Source organism: Hordeum vulgare, chromosome 6H, assembly GCF_904849725.1.
Source record: "Hordeum vulgare subsp. vulgare chromosome 6H, MorexV3_pseudomolecules_assembly, whole genome shotgun sequence".
Classification (NCBI taxonomy): Eukaryota; Viridiplantae; Streptophyta; class Magnoliopsida; order Poales; family Poaceae; genus Hordeum; species Hordeum vulgare.
In genome coordinates this window covers 486,913,586-486,930,117 of record NC_058523.1, presented here as the reverse complement: position 1 = coordinate 486,930,117, position 16,532 = coordinate 486,913,586, and positions in this window count along the sequence as shown.

Genomic DNA, 16,532 nt, shown 5'->3' with positions numbered 1-16,532 from the left:
CATCTTCCTCCTCCTGCCAGTAGGCAGAGGAGAAGATGAGCACGGCGGCCAAGCCCCGGCCACCTCATGCCTGCCTGCTCGCCGCTGGAGGCCTCCTGGAGCGCCAGCGCGACGCCCCGAGCCTACTTCTCCTCCTCCCGTGGCCTTATCTCCTCCCCTCGGTCTCTCGTTCCCCTTTCCCCTCTCGGATATCTCTCTCCCCGAAGCTCCGGTTGCCGTCGATCCGTCGCCTCCCGGTCCTCCCCGACCCTCACGGCAGCCTCACAAGAACCATCGTGAGCTCCTCTTCCCGTTCCCCCTCTTCCCGAGGCCTTTCCCCTCCTCTAACACCGTTAGCCGCCGGAGCCCGAAGGTCCTCGTCGTCGGCCATGTCGTTGCCGTCGTTCTGGTACCCCGCTCGCGAGACCGAGCTCAGAAATGAGCTCCTGGAGCCCTGTAGATGCCGTAGAGCCTTTTCCCCAGCTCGCTAGTGCCTCGCAACGCTACACCCGACGATGCCCGAGCCGCAGCCGCCGCTGACCTCGTCGCCGGCGTGGATTTCGGTGACCACTGGGTCCAGCTCCTCCCCCTTTAGATGTGGCGCTTCACTAGCTAGCCGTAGCACTAAACCGCGCCCAAAACCGATGCATGTAGCGTCGTTTAGCTCAACTCCGGCGAGTCCTCCGCCGCGCCCGTGGTCGCCGCCGGCCATATTCCGGTGGGGGCGACGTGGTCAAACTAATTACCCACTAAACACCCCCCCTAGCCACTGAAACTGGGCTCCAGGGTGGGTCAAACCCTAGTTAGGGGCTGGTCAACTCGGGGATTAGTCCCTGGTCACTGACCAGTGGACCCCACTGGTCAGGTTTGACCTGGCCCAGTCTGTGTTGACCAGAGACGTCACTGTGACGCAATAAAGGGATTTTCTAATATAAAAATAATTCTAGAAATCTCCAAAACTTCTAAAAACCATATAAAATAATTTGTAAGTCCAATGAAAATAATTTATATATGAAAAAGTATCAGAAAAATTGAAGGAATCTGAATATGTCATTTTGAAACATGTTTGAAAATGGTACTGAACCCAAACATGTAGATTAATGAATAAGTTAATTCTTATAAATACTTTGGAGATGGAATTTGGAAATTATTTAAATTGCACAACAAATTATATGATCAAACACTGTCCAAATCACAAACCAGCAACCTAACATGTCACTCCATGCATGTTAAAAGCAAGTTGATCTGAGCATCAGGTCGAATCAATTAAAATGGTATCCGAGAATACCTCATTTGAAGTAATATTTGAATTTGATTCAAATCAACTTCAAACCTAATAAATGTTAGCTATAATAGTATACCACTTTGCGTCCTCATGCCATGCTCATGCATCATCTTGTTGCATATGCTTGTGATTGATTGTTGTCACTCTTTTCGGTAGGCTCCGCTCCTCCGGATTCCACCGAATATGCGATTGACGGATATTGTCCCTCCTCTGAGCAACAAGGCAAGCAACCATTTTGATCATCCCGATAAATCCCATGTTCTCGCTCCTGCACTTACTTATTGCATTAGGATCAAATGCTTCAAATGCTTTTGCCACATTAGTTGAACCCACTTCCTTTGCATGACCTATCCTTGTCACAGTAAATAGCTGAACCTTGCAACCTAGCATACCTAGTAGTTGCTTGAGCCATGATGCGCCTTATCCTGCTATGCATGCTATGCTTAGAGTTGTGTATGGTCTGTCATCTGGGAGATGAACAGAATTGTCAGAATGTGTTCGGTAAGCAAGGGTTGTGTGTTGAACCTGATATGGTAAAGGTACCGGTGAAAGGCTGTGTAGGAGTACATGGAGGGTTGTTTCATTGGAACCGTCCTTAGGAACTGAGTTCCGTGTATGTAATCCAAGACGAGATACTACCACATGCTGGGCCCTGAAATATGACCCCGCTCGACTTATTAATCGCTTAGTACTCGGTCCAGGAGTTGCAAGTAGTTTCTGGTGTTTATAGTCATGCTGGAGGCCGTGCATAGTGCTGACCTGAGAGGTGGGTTGTGATGCGGTAGGCAGTGGCACGGTGTACCAAGTGGCACCCGGATGGTGGGCTTGGGAACCCTGCACACATCGTTTGGGGCCGTGGCGGAAACCTCGGCCGGACTTCCGTGCGGGTTACCCTCAGATAGTCGATAGACCTGGACTAGGTACTAGTGTGGTTAACGGTCGTGGCCGACTCCCTCGCTGGGCTTCCGCTTGAAGGTTGCCGAGGTGCATGACATGCACATGGCGATAAGTGGCGAGAGCGTGTGTGACGAAGTACACCCCTGCAGGGTTATGATCTATTCGAATAGCCGCGCCCACAGATATGGACTACTTGGAGACATATGTTGTTCATAGATAACTTAAATGGCTACTCATAAAATTGTCAAGATAAGCGTGAGTGTCGTGGACGGCATTTCTGTATGGAGACGGAATGATTCCATGATGGAGTATTGTTGTGGTGTTAGTGGACTCGTGTGCGAGAGATCAAGTTGTCAAAAGTTGTTTTAAAGTGTAAGTTGTCTAGCCACGAATCAAATGCTGGCTTTCCGCATGAAACCCCACAATTCCTTATTGATACATTGCATGAGTAGATAGTTATCCTAAAGTCTTGCTGAGTACCTCTGTACTCATGTTTGTTTAATAATTGTTGCAGAGGTTGTTAATGACCCTAACGGAGGGTTCTTCCTAGGTTGGGTCTGTAGTATAGTCAGGCCATGTGCCTTCTAGTTTCACTTGTCTGTACTCAGACAGTTTTAAACACTTCCGCTGGCTTGTAACTGAATGTCTGCTATGATGGGTCGTGAGACCCTTACTGTGTAATATTATGTGTGTGGCTCTTCCGAGCCTCTTAAGTAAAGCTTGTATGTTTATGGTTATGTTGTGATGCCATCGATGTATCTATACATATCGGTATGCCATGCGTACATGTGTCGTACTTGATATGTATGGGGTTCGATTACCTAGACGTAAACTTTAGTAGCACGCCTTACAAGGAAATGCCCATTTGTGATCCAACGAGCCATGGTAGCTCGCTACTGCTCCGGACACATTGGTTGACCGGCATGTGTCCTTCTTAGCTGCTGTGTCTGTCCTCTTTGGGGAAATGTCACGCGATGTAATGGAGTCCTTGTAGCTTGCTACGACTCGTCTACATTCGCTCGTGACCGACACCTGCTTTGCTGGGTCATGTATGCATGTCCCTGTGCGGAACTGCCACTTTGGTTTATGACTAGACATGTCGATCCAGGTTCTTTGTCATTGGAATGCTAGCGACACAATTGCATACGTGAGTCAAAAGGCGCAAACGGACCCGGCTAAGGTAAGGCTGCAGCTGTGGGGTTAACCGTGCGTGAGACCGCAAAGGGATGTGATGTGTTACAGGCTGGATTCCCATGGCATAGGATCGGGGTCCCGACAGCATTGGTATCAGAGCCTGACTAACTGTAGGACTACTAAGCCAAACTGGTCGAAGTTGAGTCTAGAATTGCTTTAGTTATACCTAAGGGAATTGTTTGTGGAAGGGAACGTAAGATTCTTGTTCTCTTCTCAAGTTATTCTATTCTGGTCATCCTCGTCTTTTCTGCGGGAATTAAGGACTAGGTTACTCATCTTCTTCTAGGCTCGTGTTTCTGATCGATAGATTATAAGACTACAGGTCGAGAGTTATATTGGGTTCCTTTTATTCCTAGGAAAAAGGAAGTAAGTTTGATGATCAGAGACTTGAACTTGATAGTTGAGTGGTTACGCTATTCCATTTTGGGTTGTCTCAAAATTTGTTTTTGAGCATTTACAGCCGTTATGCTGTCCAATTTTGCATTCAGAGCTCTAATGCTTTTGCATTACTCTCTATTTTCAGATGCCTGGTCGTCCTTCTCGTCAGGTGGTACGTCTGACCAGGTGCATTGATGTGCCGGGTCATACGGCCATGCTGGTCAGGGTGATGTCGGTGTGCGGTTACCGCTGGTACCCCGAGTACATAGTGGAGGAACAGTACCGAGACTTCAACCAGAGCCAGTATATCTGCACTGTTAGGGTATTTCCAGACTACCCTGGAGCTGAGGAGCCAATCCATTGGTCCTATGGGTTGGGAGTCACTGTTGACATGGCAGTACAAGATGTTGCCTATTCAATGCTGACCATTATGAGGGCGAGACATGCACTGCTGCAGAATTCAGAGTTCTGCTATGTTCCTGCCTCTCAGCCTGGTGAAGAGGGATACCTCAGCGGAGTCTATTTTGATTCTTCTATGGAGGATCCACTACTGCACTCCACTGCTGAGATGCTAGAGAACAGAGACAGGGATGCTCGTGCTCTCCGCATGGAGCTTTATGCTACCCGTGCCCGTCTGTGGACAGCTTTGACGCAGCTGGCACCGGTAGTCCAGATAGGGTACGGAGATATGGAGATGTTGAACCCTGTTAGGACCCATCTTCCGATCCATGTTGACTGGCCAACTATAGGAGGAGTCACCCCTCTTCGGGGAACCCTATTACCACCAATCAGCGGACCGAGGCCACATCCGTGTCCTCATGGATCCCAGCGATCTCAGGCCAGAGTGTTTCCTGATCCGTAGGTTGAGCTTCCAGGCCATGGAGGCAATCACTATGAGATGTTCTATGCGGATGCCTGAGCTGTGTGTGGAGGGATAGTATGGTAGTAGCCGTACGTTCACAGTCCTGCATGACTTGTGAAGTATGCCTGTGATGTGAAATGAATTCCGGAGGCCTAGATAAGTAATGTATAGGAAGCTTGTAAGCCTCTGGTGAGTAGTTTCATAATTTCAGTAGTTTGCTCTTCGATTAAGGTTCTACTGAACTATGTAAGGGTGTGTATGAACCATGGTGTATATATAGCAGATGCTTGTTACCATGTTGTTCGGATATTCATTTCCGCATTCCGTGTGTTCAGTACATTCTTAATCCATAGCTAGTATTGATATGATATTGGTCTAAGCTGTGAGTTTGTTTGCCAGGATGGTGTTCACCAGGTTGAACCGTGCCCCTGCTCATGAGCAAGGCGAGGGTAGTCAAGCGTCGTAGGAAGACCTGCCTCACCCGCCCTCTCTGGCACAAGTTATGCTTGAGGCAGAGAGGAACAAAACAGAGACCAACCGACTGTTAGAGCGTATTGAGCAGAATATGGCTCGCCAGCCTAGGAATGCTGCAGTGTCCCTCAACGACTTTGTGAAGCTAAATCCTCCAAAGTTCCATCACTCCGTCGATCCCCTCGACGCTGATGACTGGCTGTGCAACATCTCACGCAAGATTCGCTCTGCGAATGTTTCTGAGGCCGACAAGGTGACTTTTGCGGCGTATTTTCTGGAAGGACCCGCCAATCTATGGTGGGAGAACTTTGAAGCTATGCGTCCTGCTGAGCCAACAGCCACATGGGCAGACTTCAGTGCAGCCTTCCGTCTGCACCATATTCCAGAGGGCCTGATGGACAGAAAGAGAGAGGAGTTATGTTCTTTCACCCAGCGCAAGATGACCATGGATGCCTATAGCCGCGAGTTCAGTAACCTCGCCCGCTATGCAACAGAGGAGGTGTCTACTGACGCCAAGAAGCAAGCAAGATTCCGTAAGGGTCTGAGTCCTGAGCTTCGTCGTGAACTGCAAATCCACGAGTGTGCAAGCTTTCAAGCCCTGGTCAACAAGGCGATCAGTGCCGAGACTGGTCATACCGACTTTGAAGCCACAAGGAAGCACTCCCGTGACTTTGGCTCGTCATCTGGTTCCGCGTTTCCAAAACGCACGCTGTGGGTTCCGAACAGTTCTCTGCCGCCAAGATACACTCCGAGGCCATCCTACATGGCGCCTCAGACGAATCAGACCAACCCTCCAGCAAAAACTTATAGTGGTCTAGCTAGCAATGCTGCACCACGTGCCAACCAAGTGATATGCTACAAGTGTGGAGAACCAGGGCACTATTCCCGTGAGTGTCCTCAAAATGTGGGTGCCAAGCAACCCGGAAAGTCCGTCGGGCAAGGCAAGTCGGGCAAAGCTTACTATGTGAAGCCAACTCCTGCACGTGGCCGTGTGAACTATGTCCCAGCAGAAGAAGCTGCAGAGGATCCCGACGTCATACTGGGTATGCTTCTTGTTAATCATCACCCAGCGTCTGTTCTCTTTGACACTGGGTATTCTCATTCCTTCATTTCAGAAAGTTATGCACAGTTGCATAACATGTCTTTTTGTGATATGCCAATTCCATTGGTTATCCAAACTCCTGGTAGTAAATGGCAAACCTCTAGGATAACCTATGACAATGAAATTCTAGAGACAGCCTAGTTTTTCTAGCCTCATTGATAGCCCTGAAATCTTCGGATATTAATATCATCTTGGGTATGGACTCGATGTCAGCTCACTATGCCAAGGTTGATACTCATTCTAGAAATGCTCAGCTTACCCATCCCTCGGGTGAGATAGTCAATGTCTCTACTCGAGTTGCCAAATGCCAACTCTATTCCCTAAATGCCAACCCTCTTCCAGAACTTGAAGACATCCCGATTGTCCGTGGCTTCCCGGATGTTTTTCCAGAGGAACTGCCAGGAATTCCACCTGACACAGATGTAGAGTTTGTGATAGATCTTGTTCCAGGAACTGTCCCAATAGCCAGAAGACCTTATAAGATGGCACCCCTGGAGCTAGCCGAACTTAAGAAGCAACTAGATCAGGCTTTGAATAAAGGTTTCATTCGTCCTAGCTCTTCTCCTTGGGCTTGCCCCGTCCTCTTCGTCAAGAAGAAGGACGGAACGGATCGGATGGTTGTAGATTATCGACCAGTTAATCTGGTCACCATAAAGAACAAGTATCCGCTCCCCAGGATCAACGGCCTGTACGATCAGCTCGATGGATCCTCAGTCTTCTCCAAAATGGATTTGAGGTTGGGATACCATCATATCAAGATCAAGAACGGGGACATTCCAAAAACGGCTTTTGTTACTCGTTATGGCCAATACGAGTACACTGTCATGTCCTTCGGTTTAACCAATGCCCCAGCCACTTTCTCTTGTCTGATGAATTCAATCTTCATGGAGTATTTGGATAAATTCGTCGTGGTATACCTCTATGATATTCTCATCTACTCGAAGAACGAACAAGAACATGCCGAGCATCTAAGGCTGGTATTGATGAAACTTCGAGAGCATCGCCTTTATGCCAAGTTTTCAAAATGTGAATTTTGGTTACCAGAAGTGACCTATCTAGGTCACGTAATCTCTGGTAAGGGTATTGCTGTCAATCCCGGGAGAGTTCAAACCGTCCTTGATTGGACTCAACCTGAATCGGTTAAGCAAGTTAGGAGTTTTCTTGGTCTAGCGAGCTATTGTCGCCGCTTTGTCGAGAATTTCTCCAAGGTTGCAAAGCCTCTAACTGAACTCCTCAAGAAGGATAAAAAGTTCGAGTGGACACCACAGTGTGAGCATAGTTTTCAGGAACTGAAAAGATGCCTGACTTCCACACCTGTGTTGCTACCACCAGATTTTTCTAAGGACTTTGTTATCTATTGCGACGCCTCGCGACAAGGACTAGGTTGCATTCTCATGCAAGATCGTCATGTGATCGCATACGCATCTCGACAGTTGCGTCCACATGAGGATAATTATCCCACACATGACCTTCAGCTTGCAGCTGTGGTCCATGCACTAAAAACCTAGCGACATTACCTTCTCGGTAATCGTTGTGAAATATTCACTGATCACCAAAGTCTGAAATATATCTTCACCCAGCCGGATCTAAATCTCAGGCAAAGATGGTGGGTTGAGTTGATCTCGCATTACGACTTAGGGATAACTTACACCCCGGGGAAGGCCAATGTTATGGCTGATGCACTAAGTCGTAAATCTTATTGTAACAATTTGATGCTACAACAAGATCAACCACATCTCTATGAGGACTTTCGGAAGTTGAATCTTCATATTGTTCCTCAAGGATTCCTTTCTACCCTGGTGGCGAAGCCTATCCTTAAGGATCAAATTATAGCTGGCCAGAAGTGTGACAAGGGTATATCACGGATCAAGGAGAATATTATTAGCGGAAACGCTAAAGAATTTTCCATGAATGATCAAGGTGTTGTGTTCTTCTAGAATCGTCTAGTGGTTCCTAAGAACCTACATCTAAGGCAGTTAATTCTTAAGGAGGCCCATGATTCTCCTCTCACCATTCATCCCGGTAGTACTAAGATGTATCAGGACCTACGCCAGAGGTTCTGGTGGACTAGGATGAAGAGAGAAATTGTTGAGTTCGTTTCTAACTGCGACGTTTGTCGTCGAGTTAAGGCAGAACATCAAAGGCCTGCTGGCACCCTTCAACCTTTAGCTATTCCTGAATGGAAATGGGAGAAAGTTAGTATGGATTTCATTACGGGATTTCGCAAGACCAAGAAAGGAAATAATGCTATCTTTGTGGTCATTGACCGTCTTTCCAAAGTAGCTCATTTTTTCCCGTTCATGAGAGTATAACAGCTAGCCAGCTAGCGGAGTTATATATCTCTCGAATAGTGTCTCTTCATGGTGTTCCCCTGGAGATTAACTCGGACTGTGGGAGTATCTTTACTTCTCGCTTCTGGGAAAGTTTTCAGAATGCCATGGGGACTCACTTATCTTTTAGCACTGCTTTCCATCCCCAATCAAGTGGTCAAGTAGAAAGAGTAAATCAAATCTTAGAAGATATGCTCCGAGCTTGTGTTATATCATTCGGTATGAATTGGGAGAAGTGCCTTCCATTCGCCGAATTTTCTTATAACAATAGTTATCAATCAAGCTTGGGAAAGCTCCTTTTGAAGTTCTCTATGGACGAAGATGTCGAACACCTCTTAATTGGTCAGAAACCGGAGAGAGGCAACTCTTTGGCCCGGATATGATCCAGGATGCAGAAGAGCAGGTTCACATTATTCGTGAAAAGTTGAAAACAGCCCAGTCTCGTCAAAAGAGCCAATATGATCGTCATCATAAGGCTGTGACCTTTGAAGTTGACGAGAAGGCTTACCTTCGGGTTACACCTTTGAGGGGTACCCATCGATTCGGTATCAAGGGCAAGTTGGCTCCTCGTTACATTGGTCCTTTTCGCATTCTTGCCAAACAAGGAGAAGTTGCCTACCAGTTGGAACTTCCTCCGCATCTTTCCAAGGTTCATGATGTCTTCCACGTCTCGCAACTCAGGCGTTGCTTTTTGGATCCTATCCGTGGAGTGGACCACAAAACGCTTGATCTCCAAGATAACCTTTCTTATTGAGAATACCCTGTTCGTATTCTCGACCAAGCTGAGCGTACTACTAGACGTCGGAACATTAAGTTTCTTAAAGTTCAATGGTCAAATCATTTTGAGAAAGAGGCAACATGGGAAAGAGAGGATTGTCTTCGACAAGAGTATCCCGCGCTATTCATGACGACTTCTAAATCTTGGGACGAGATTCTTCTGAGTGGGGGTGAGTTGTCACATCCCTGGAACCCTAGCCAAGGTTTAGCATTGTGCTCATATTTTCTTTGCATTGCATCCAAGAAAATGGCAACAAGATCAAAGTAAGTGGTGAAGGGAAACTCAAAACCCTAGCCACTTCTTAATTCAAAGGAGTTATAAACTTATTCAAATCAATGAACCCAAAATGGCCTCAAGAAAAGTTCAACTTTTCTGATAATTCTTGAAAACAAATAAGCAATGAAGGAAACCATTTCCTTTATACTTTTGGCATTTTAAATAAATGCAAAAGACTACTGGTTTCAAGTTTTAAATTTGAATTCAAAGATTTATAGTTTTCAAAAATGCTGAAAACTTTATGGGTGATTGGAAATATTCCAACTAACACCCCAGCATTTTTCAAACTATTTATGGTTTGTTTGTGAAGCCAACATAAATGGGAAACAATGTTAGTAAATAAAACAGAAGGAAAAGAGAAAGGAAGAGCTTACCTGTTATCTGTCGCCGGCCCAGCCCACCAGGGGCTCCCCGGTCATCTTCCTCCTCCTGCCAGTAGGCAGAGGAGAAGATGAGCACGGCGGCCAAGCCCCGGCCACCTCGTGCCTGCCTGCTCGCCGCTGGAGGCCCCCAGGAGCGCCAGCGCGATGCCCCGAGCCTACTTCTCCTCCTCCCCGCGGCCTTATCTCCTCCCCTCGGTCTCTCGTTCCCCTTTCCCCTCTCGGATCTCCCTCTCCCCGAAGCTTCGGTCGCCGTCGATCCGTCGCCTCCCTGTCCTCCCCGACCCTGCCGGCAGCCTCACAAGAACCGCCGTGAGCTCCTCTTCCTGTTCCCCCTCTTCCAGAGGCCTTTCCCCTCCTCTAACCCCGTTAGCCGCCGGAGCCCGAAGGTCCTCGTCGCCGGCCATGTCGTTGCCGTCGTTGTGGTACCCCGCTCGCTTGACCGAGCTCAGAAATGAGCTCCTGGAGCTCTCTAGATTCCGTAGAGCCTTTTCCCCAGCTCGCTAGTGCCCCGCAACGCCACACCCGACAATGCCCGAGCCGCAGCCGCCGCTGACCTCGTCGCCGGCGTGGATTCCGGTGACCACTAGGTCCAGCTCCTCCCCCTTTAGATGCGGCGCTTCACTAGCTAGCCGTAGCACTAAATCGCGCCCAAAACTGATGCCTGTAGCGCCGTTTAGCTCAACTCCGGCGAGTCCTCCGCCGCGCCCGTGGTCGCCGCCGGCCATATTCCGGTGGGGGCCGACGTGGTCAAACTAATTACCCACTCAACACCCCCCTAGCCACTGACAGTGGGCCCCAGGGTGGGTCAAACCCTAGTTAGGGGCTGGTCAACTCGGGGATTAGTCCCTGGTCACTGACCAGTGGACCCCATTGGTCAGGTTTGACCTGGCCCAGTCTGTGTTGACCAGAGACGTCACTGTGACGCAATAAAGGGATTTTCTAATATAAAAATAATTCCAGAAATGTCCAAAACTTCTAAAAATCATAGAAAATAATCTGTAAGTCCAATGAAAATAATTTATACATGAAAAAGTATCAGAAAAATTCAAGGAATCTGAATATGTCATTTTCAAACATGTTTGAAAATGTTACTGAACCCAAACATGTAGATTAATGAATCAGTTAATTCTTATAAATACTTTGGAGATGGAATTTGGAAATTATTTAAATTTCACTACAAATTATATGATCAAACACTGTCCAAATCACAAACCAGCAACCTAACATGTCACTCCATGCATGTTAAAAGCAAGTTGATCTGAGCATCAGGTCGAATCAATTAAAATGGTATCCGAGAATACCTCGTTTGAAGTAATATTTGAATTTGATTCAAATCAACTTCAAACCTAATAAATGTTAGCTATAATAGTATACCACTTTGCATCCTCATGCCATGCTCATGCATCATCTTGTTGCATATGCTTGTGATTGATTGTTGTCACTCTTTTCGGTAGGCTCCGCTCCTCCGGATTCCACCGAATATCCGATTGACGGATATTGTCCCTCCTCTGAGCAACAAGGCAAGCAACCATTTTGATCATCCCGATAAATCCCATGTTCTCGCTCCTGCACTTACTTATTGCATTAGGATGAAATGCTTCAAATGCTTTTGCCACGTTAGTTGAGCCCACTTCCTTTGCATGACCTATCCTTGTCACAGTAAATAGCTGGACCTTGCAACCTAGCATACCTAGTAGTTGCTTGAGCCATGATGCGCGTTATCCTGCTATGCATGCTATGCTTAGAGTTGTGTATGGTCTGTCATCTGGGAGATGAACAGAATTGTGAGAATGTGTTCGGTAAGCAAGGGTTGTGTGTTGAACCTGATATGGTAAAGGTACCGGTGAAAGGCTGTGTAGGAGTACATGGAGGGTTGTTTCATTGGAACCGTCCTTAGGAACTGAGTTCCGTGTATGTAATCCAAGACGAGATACTACCACATGCTGGGCCCTGAAATATGACCCCGCTCGACTTATTAATCGCTTAGTACTCGGTCCAGGAGTTGCAAGTAGTTTCTGGTGTTTATAGTCATGCTGGAGGCCGTGCATAGTGCTGACCTGAGAGGTGGGCTGTGATGCGGTAGGCAGTGGCACGGTGTACCAAGTGGCACCCGGATGGTGGGCTTGGGAACCCTGCACACATCATTTGGGGCCGTGGCGGAAACCTCGGCCGGACTTCCGTGCGGGTTACCCTCAGATAGTCGATAGACCTGGACTAGGTACTAGTGTGGTTAACGGTCGTGGCCGACTCCCTCGCTGGGCTTCCGCTTGAAGGTTGCCGAGGTGCATGACGTGCACATGGGGATAAGTGGCGAGAGCGTGTGTGACGAAGTACACCCCTGCAGGGTTATGATCTATTCGAATAGCCGCGCCCGCAGATATGGACTACTTGGAGACATATGTTGTTCATAGATAACTTAAATGGCTACTCATAAAATTGTCAAAAGTTGGACGGCATTTCCGTATGGAGACGGAATGATTCCATGATGGAGTATTGTTGTGGTGTTACTGGACTCGTGTGCGAGAGATCAAGTTGTCAAAAGTTGTTTTAAAATGTAACTTGTCTAGCCACGAGTCAAATGCTGGCTTTCTGCATGAAACCCCACAATTCCTTATTGATACATTGCATGAGTAGATAATTATCCTAAAGTCTTGCTGAGTACCTCTGTACTCATGTTTGTTTAATAGTTGTTGCAGATGTTGTTAATGACCCTAACGGAGGGTTCTTCCTAGACATCGACGACGACGAGTAGCTGGTGTCCCAGCTACGGTCTGGCCCTAGGTTGGGTCTGTAGTATAGTCAGGCCATGTGCCTTCTAGTTTCACCTGTCTGTACTCAGACAGTTTTAAACACTTCCACTGGCTTGTAACTGAATGTCTGCTATGATGGGTCGTGAGACCCTTACTGTGTAATATTATATGTGTGGCTCTTCCGAGCCTCTTAAATAAAGCTTGTATGTTTATGGTTATGTTGTGATGCCATCGATGTATCTATACATATCAGTATGCCATGCGTACGTGTGTCGTACTTGATATGTATGGGGTTCGATTACCTAGCCGTAAACTTTAGTAGAACTCCTTACAGGGAAATGCCCCTTTGTGATCCAACGAGCCAAGGTAGCTCGCTACTGCTCCAGACACATTGGTTGACCGGCATGTGTCCTTCTTAGCTGATGTGTCTGTCCTCTTTGGGGAAATGTCACGCGATGTAATGGAGTCCTTGTAGCTTGCTATGACTCGTCTACATTCGCTGGTGACCGACACCTGCTTTGCTGGGTCATGTATGCCTGTCCGTGTGCGGAACTGCCACTTTGGTTTATGACTAGACATGTCGATCCGGGTTCTTTGTCATTGGGATGCTAGCGACATAATTGCATACGTGGGCCAAAAGGCGCAAACGGTCCCGGCTAAGGTAAGGCTGCAGCCATGGGGTTAACCGTGCGTGAGACCGCAAAGGGATGCGATGTGTTAGAGGCTGGATTCCCATGGCTTAGGATCGGGGTCCCGACAAAACAGTCATACCTGTCGTTTGGACCGCATTTTGAAATGGCATGAATTTTTTTAAAAGAATCAAAAAAATGGAAAACCTTTGCATTGTGTCATCATATGTAATAAAGTTACCACGTAAAGTAATAAACTTGTAATATGGCAATTATTTTGAAAAAGTGTTCTTAGAAATGGGCTATCATGTGTGAAGATTCATGGCTTTCAAGCCAAATGATCAACCTTATGGCCACATTCATGGCATAGTTTGTTAAAATGATATAATATTGTGCACAAGGGTGTGTATTGGAATGGAAAACAATGTTGCTTAAGGAAGTTTTCATTTTCCTTGTATGAAAAAATCATTTTCCATTTTTCAAGTGTCCAAAATGAGTTTTTTATGAAGGACCTACCATATATTTGTAGCAAAATTGGACCTAATCATTTTTCTAACATACTAGGACATATTTAATGTACAATTGACAAAATGGTTGGGTGTTAAAGAATTTTATCGACCTGTCGTGAAAAAGACAAATTTTCGTTGAATCAGGTGAAAACGGTCAAATTTGAACTGCAGCTACATTATAGTTTGCTCTTTATTTTTCCTAAAAATCATTTCTAGGTACACAAGTATCTATTTAATCATATAAACACCAAAATATTTTCAAGATTCAACCACTAGGTAGGAACAGTCATACCCGCTGTTTTGACCGCGTTTTGAAATGGCCATGAAAAATTCAAAACAAATTCAAAAAAATGGAAAACCATTGCATTGTGTCATTATATGTGACAAAGTTATCAAGAAAAATAATAAACTAGTAATGCGACAACTATTTTAAATAAGTGTTCTTAGAAATGGGCTATCATGTGTGAAGATTCTTGGCTTTCAAGCCAAATGATCAATCTTATGGCCACATTCATGACATAGTTTGTTGAAATGATATAATATTATGCACAAGGGTGCATATTGGAATGGCAAACAATGTTGATTAAGGAAGTTTTCATTTTCCTTGTATGAAAAACTCATTTTCCATTTTTCAAGTGACCAAAATGAGTTTTTTTGTGAAGGACCTACCATATATTTGTTTCAAAATTGGAACAAATCTTTTTTATAAAATACTAGTCCATATTTAATGTATAATTGACAAATTGGTTGGGTGTTAAAAGCTTTTATCCACCTCTCGTGAAAAAGACAAATTTATATTGATTCAGTTGGAAGCTGGTTAAATTTGAACTGCAGTTGCATTATAGTTTGCTCTTTATTTTTTCCAAAAATAATTTATAGGTATATAAGTATCTATTTAATCAGAAATACATGGTGTGGTGCCTTGACGTCGAGGTTTGGATGGTGGTCGAGGGCCCCAACTCCAGAGCGCGTGAACTTGCATGCCAGCCGCATGGTCACCGCCTGATCGTTGTGTTGCCACGCGTTCTAGGTGGAATAGGCATGGCTGCTGGGTTGGACAATCCCTTGGTAGGAGCTAGCAAGAAGAATACAATAGAAGAATCTCACGAGGAGACTGGACTAAGCTCAAACATTAATTAGCAGTCAAGTGTTTGATTAGCGGTGCGGGTAATTCACATAGACAATGGGACTAAATTTTGGCTGAGGATGATCATCTACTAAGGGGACTCTCTTGGCAAATTTTTAGCTCAAATGGATGAACCTAGGTAGCACTTGCTTTGCAAAGTAACACACTGTGCAGAAATATGGATGTTGAAGCTGGGATCAAATGAATGAATGAATTGAGCTGAAATTTGGTGTATGATGTTAATTTCGGCATATGAAGGCACTGTATAAAAATTATACCATTTGGACATGCCAAAATGACACTTCCTTCACAATGTGCCAATCTGGACAAAAAATGGTAATTGAAACTGGGCTCACATAGATGATTGGATGGAGCTGAAATTTCGAGGAGGAGGATAATTTGGGCACATTAAGGTACTGTAAAAATTTCATAAAATTTGGATAAACAAAAATTGTACTTCCTTCACAATGCTCTCTACTGAACAGAATATTGGGAAAAATATTGAGGGAAACTGGCTAAATTAAAATGAGCTAAAATTTGGTGGAGTGAGGTTATATTTTTAATGTCATACCATGGTAAATTGTCATCAAATATTAAACAATATAAAATGTAGTTGCTTCACAAAATGAAAATATTACCAAAAACAAAGATTGGATGATGAGCTCACATGGATTGTTAGATGTGGCTAAAATTTTATGGAGAGCTATGTTTTGGGCACATAGATGATGTGGAAAAAATTCAACTCATCAGGATATTCCTATCTAGTACTTCCTTCACAAAGCTGTTAGCTGAACACAAACTTTGGAAATTTGCTGAGAAAGATTTACTAGGCAAATCGATACGAAATTTTTCATGAGGCAATGATTTGGATAGGAAAGAGTGCCCAAAAAATATGAGGGTAATCAAAGAAATATAAATAGGACTTCCTTCACAAAGTGCCCCCCTCGCTGCGGCAATAGGGCTTGTGGGCTCCTTGTGGGCCCTCTGCCTTGGCCCTCAAGTCCCCCGATCTTCTTCTGTTCTAGAAAATTTTATTTCGGGGATTTTATTCCGTTTGGACTCCGTTCCAAAATCAGATCTAAAAAGGGTCAAAAACAAAGAAAAAACAGGAACTGACACTTGGCACTGAATTAATAAGTTAGTCCCAAAAAAGATATAAAAGGTATATAAATCATCCAAAGTTGACAAGATAACAGCGTGAAACCATCAATAATTATAGATACGTTTGAGACGTTTCATTTTCCGAGCGGATGGATGAATACAATCAGCTAAAGTTAACTTTTGCAAACTTACCTTAGGGATCGGTCCGTGCCACGGACGAATCGATGATGCCGCCGTCTTCTGCCGCCGTTCCATCACTCGGTAGTCCACCGCCGTCATCTTCTACTGCTGTCAATCTTTCTTGGATGCCATGTATGTTGGGGAACGTTGCATGGGAAACAAAAAAATTCCTACGCACACGAAGACCTATCATGGTGATGTTCATCTACGATAGGGAGATTTGATCCACATACCCTTGTAGATCGCTCAGCGGGAAGCGTTAAGAAACGCGGTTGATCTAGTGGTATAGCTTCGTGATTCAA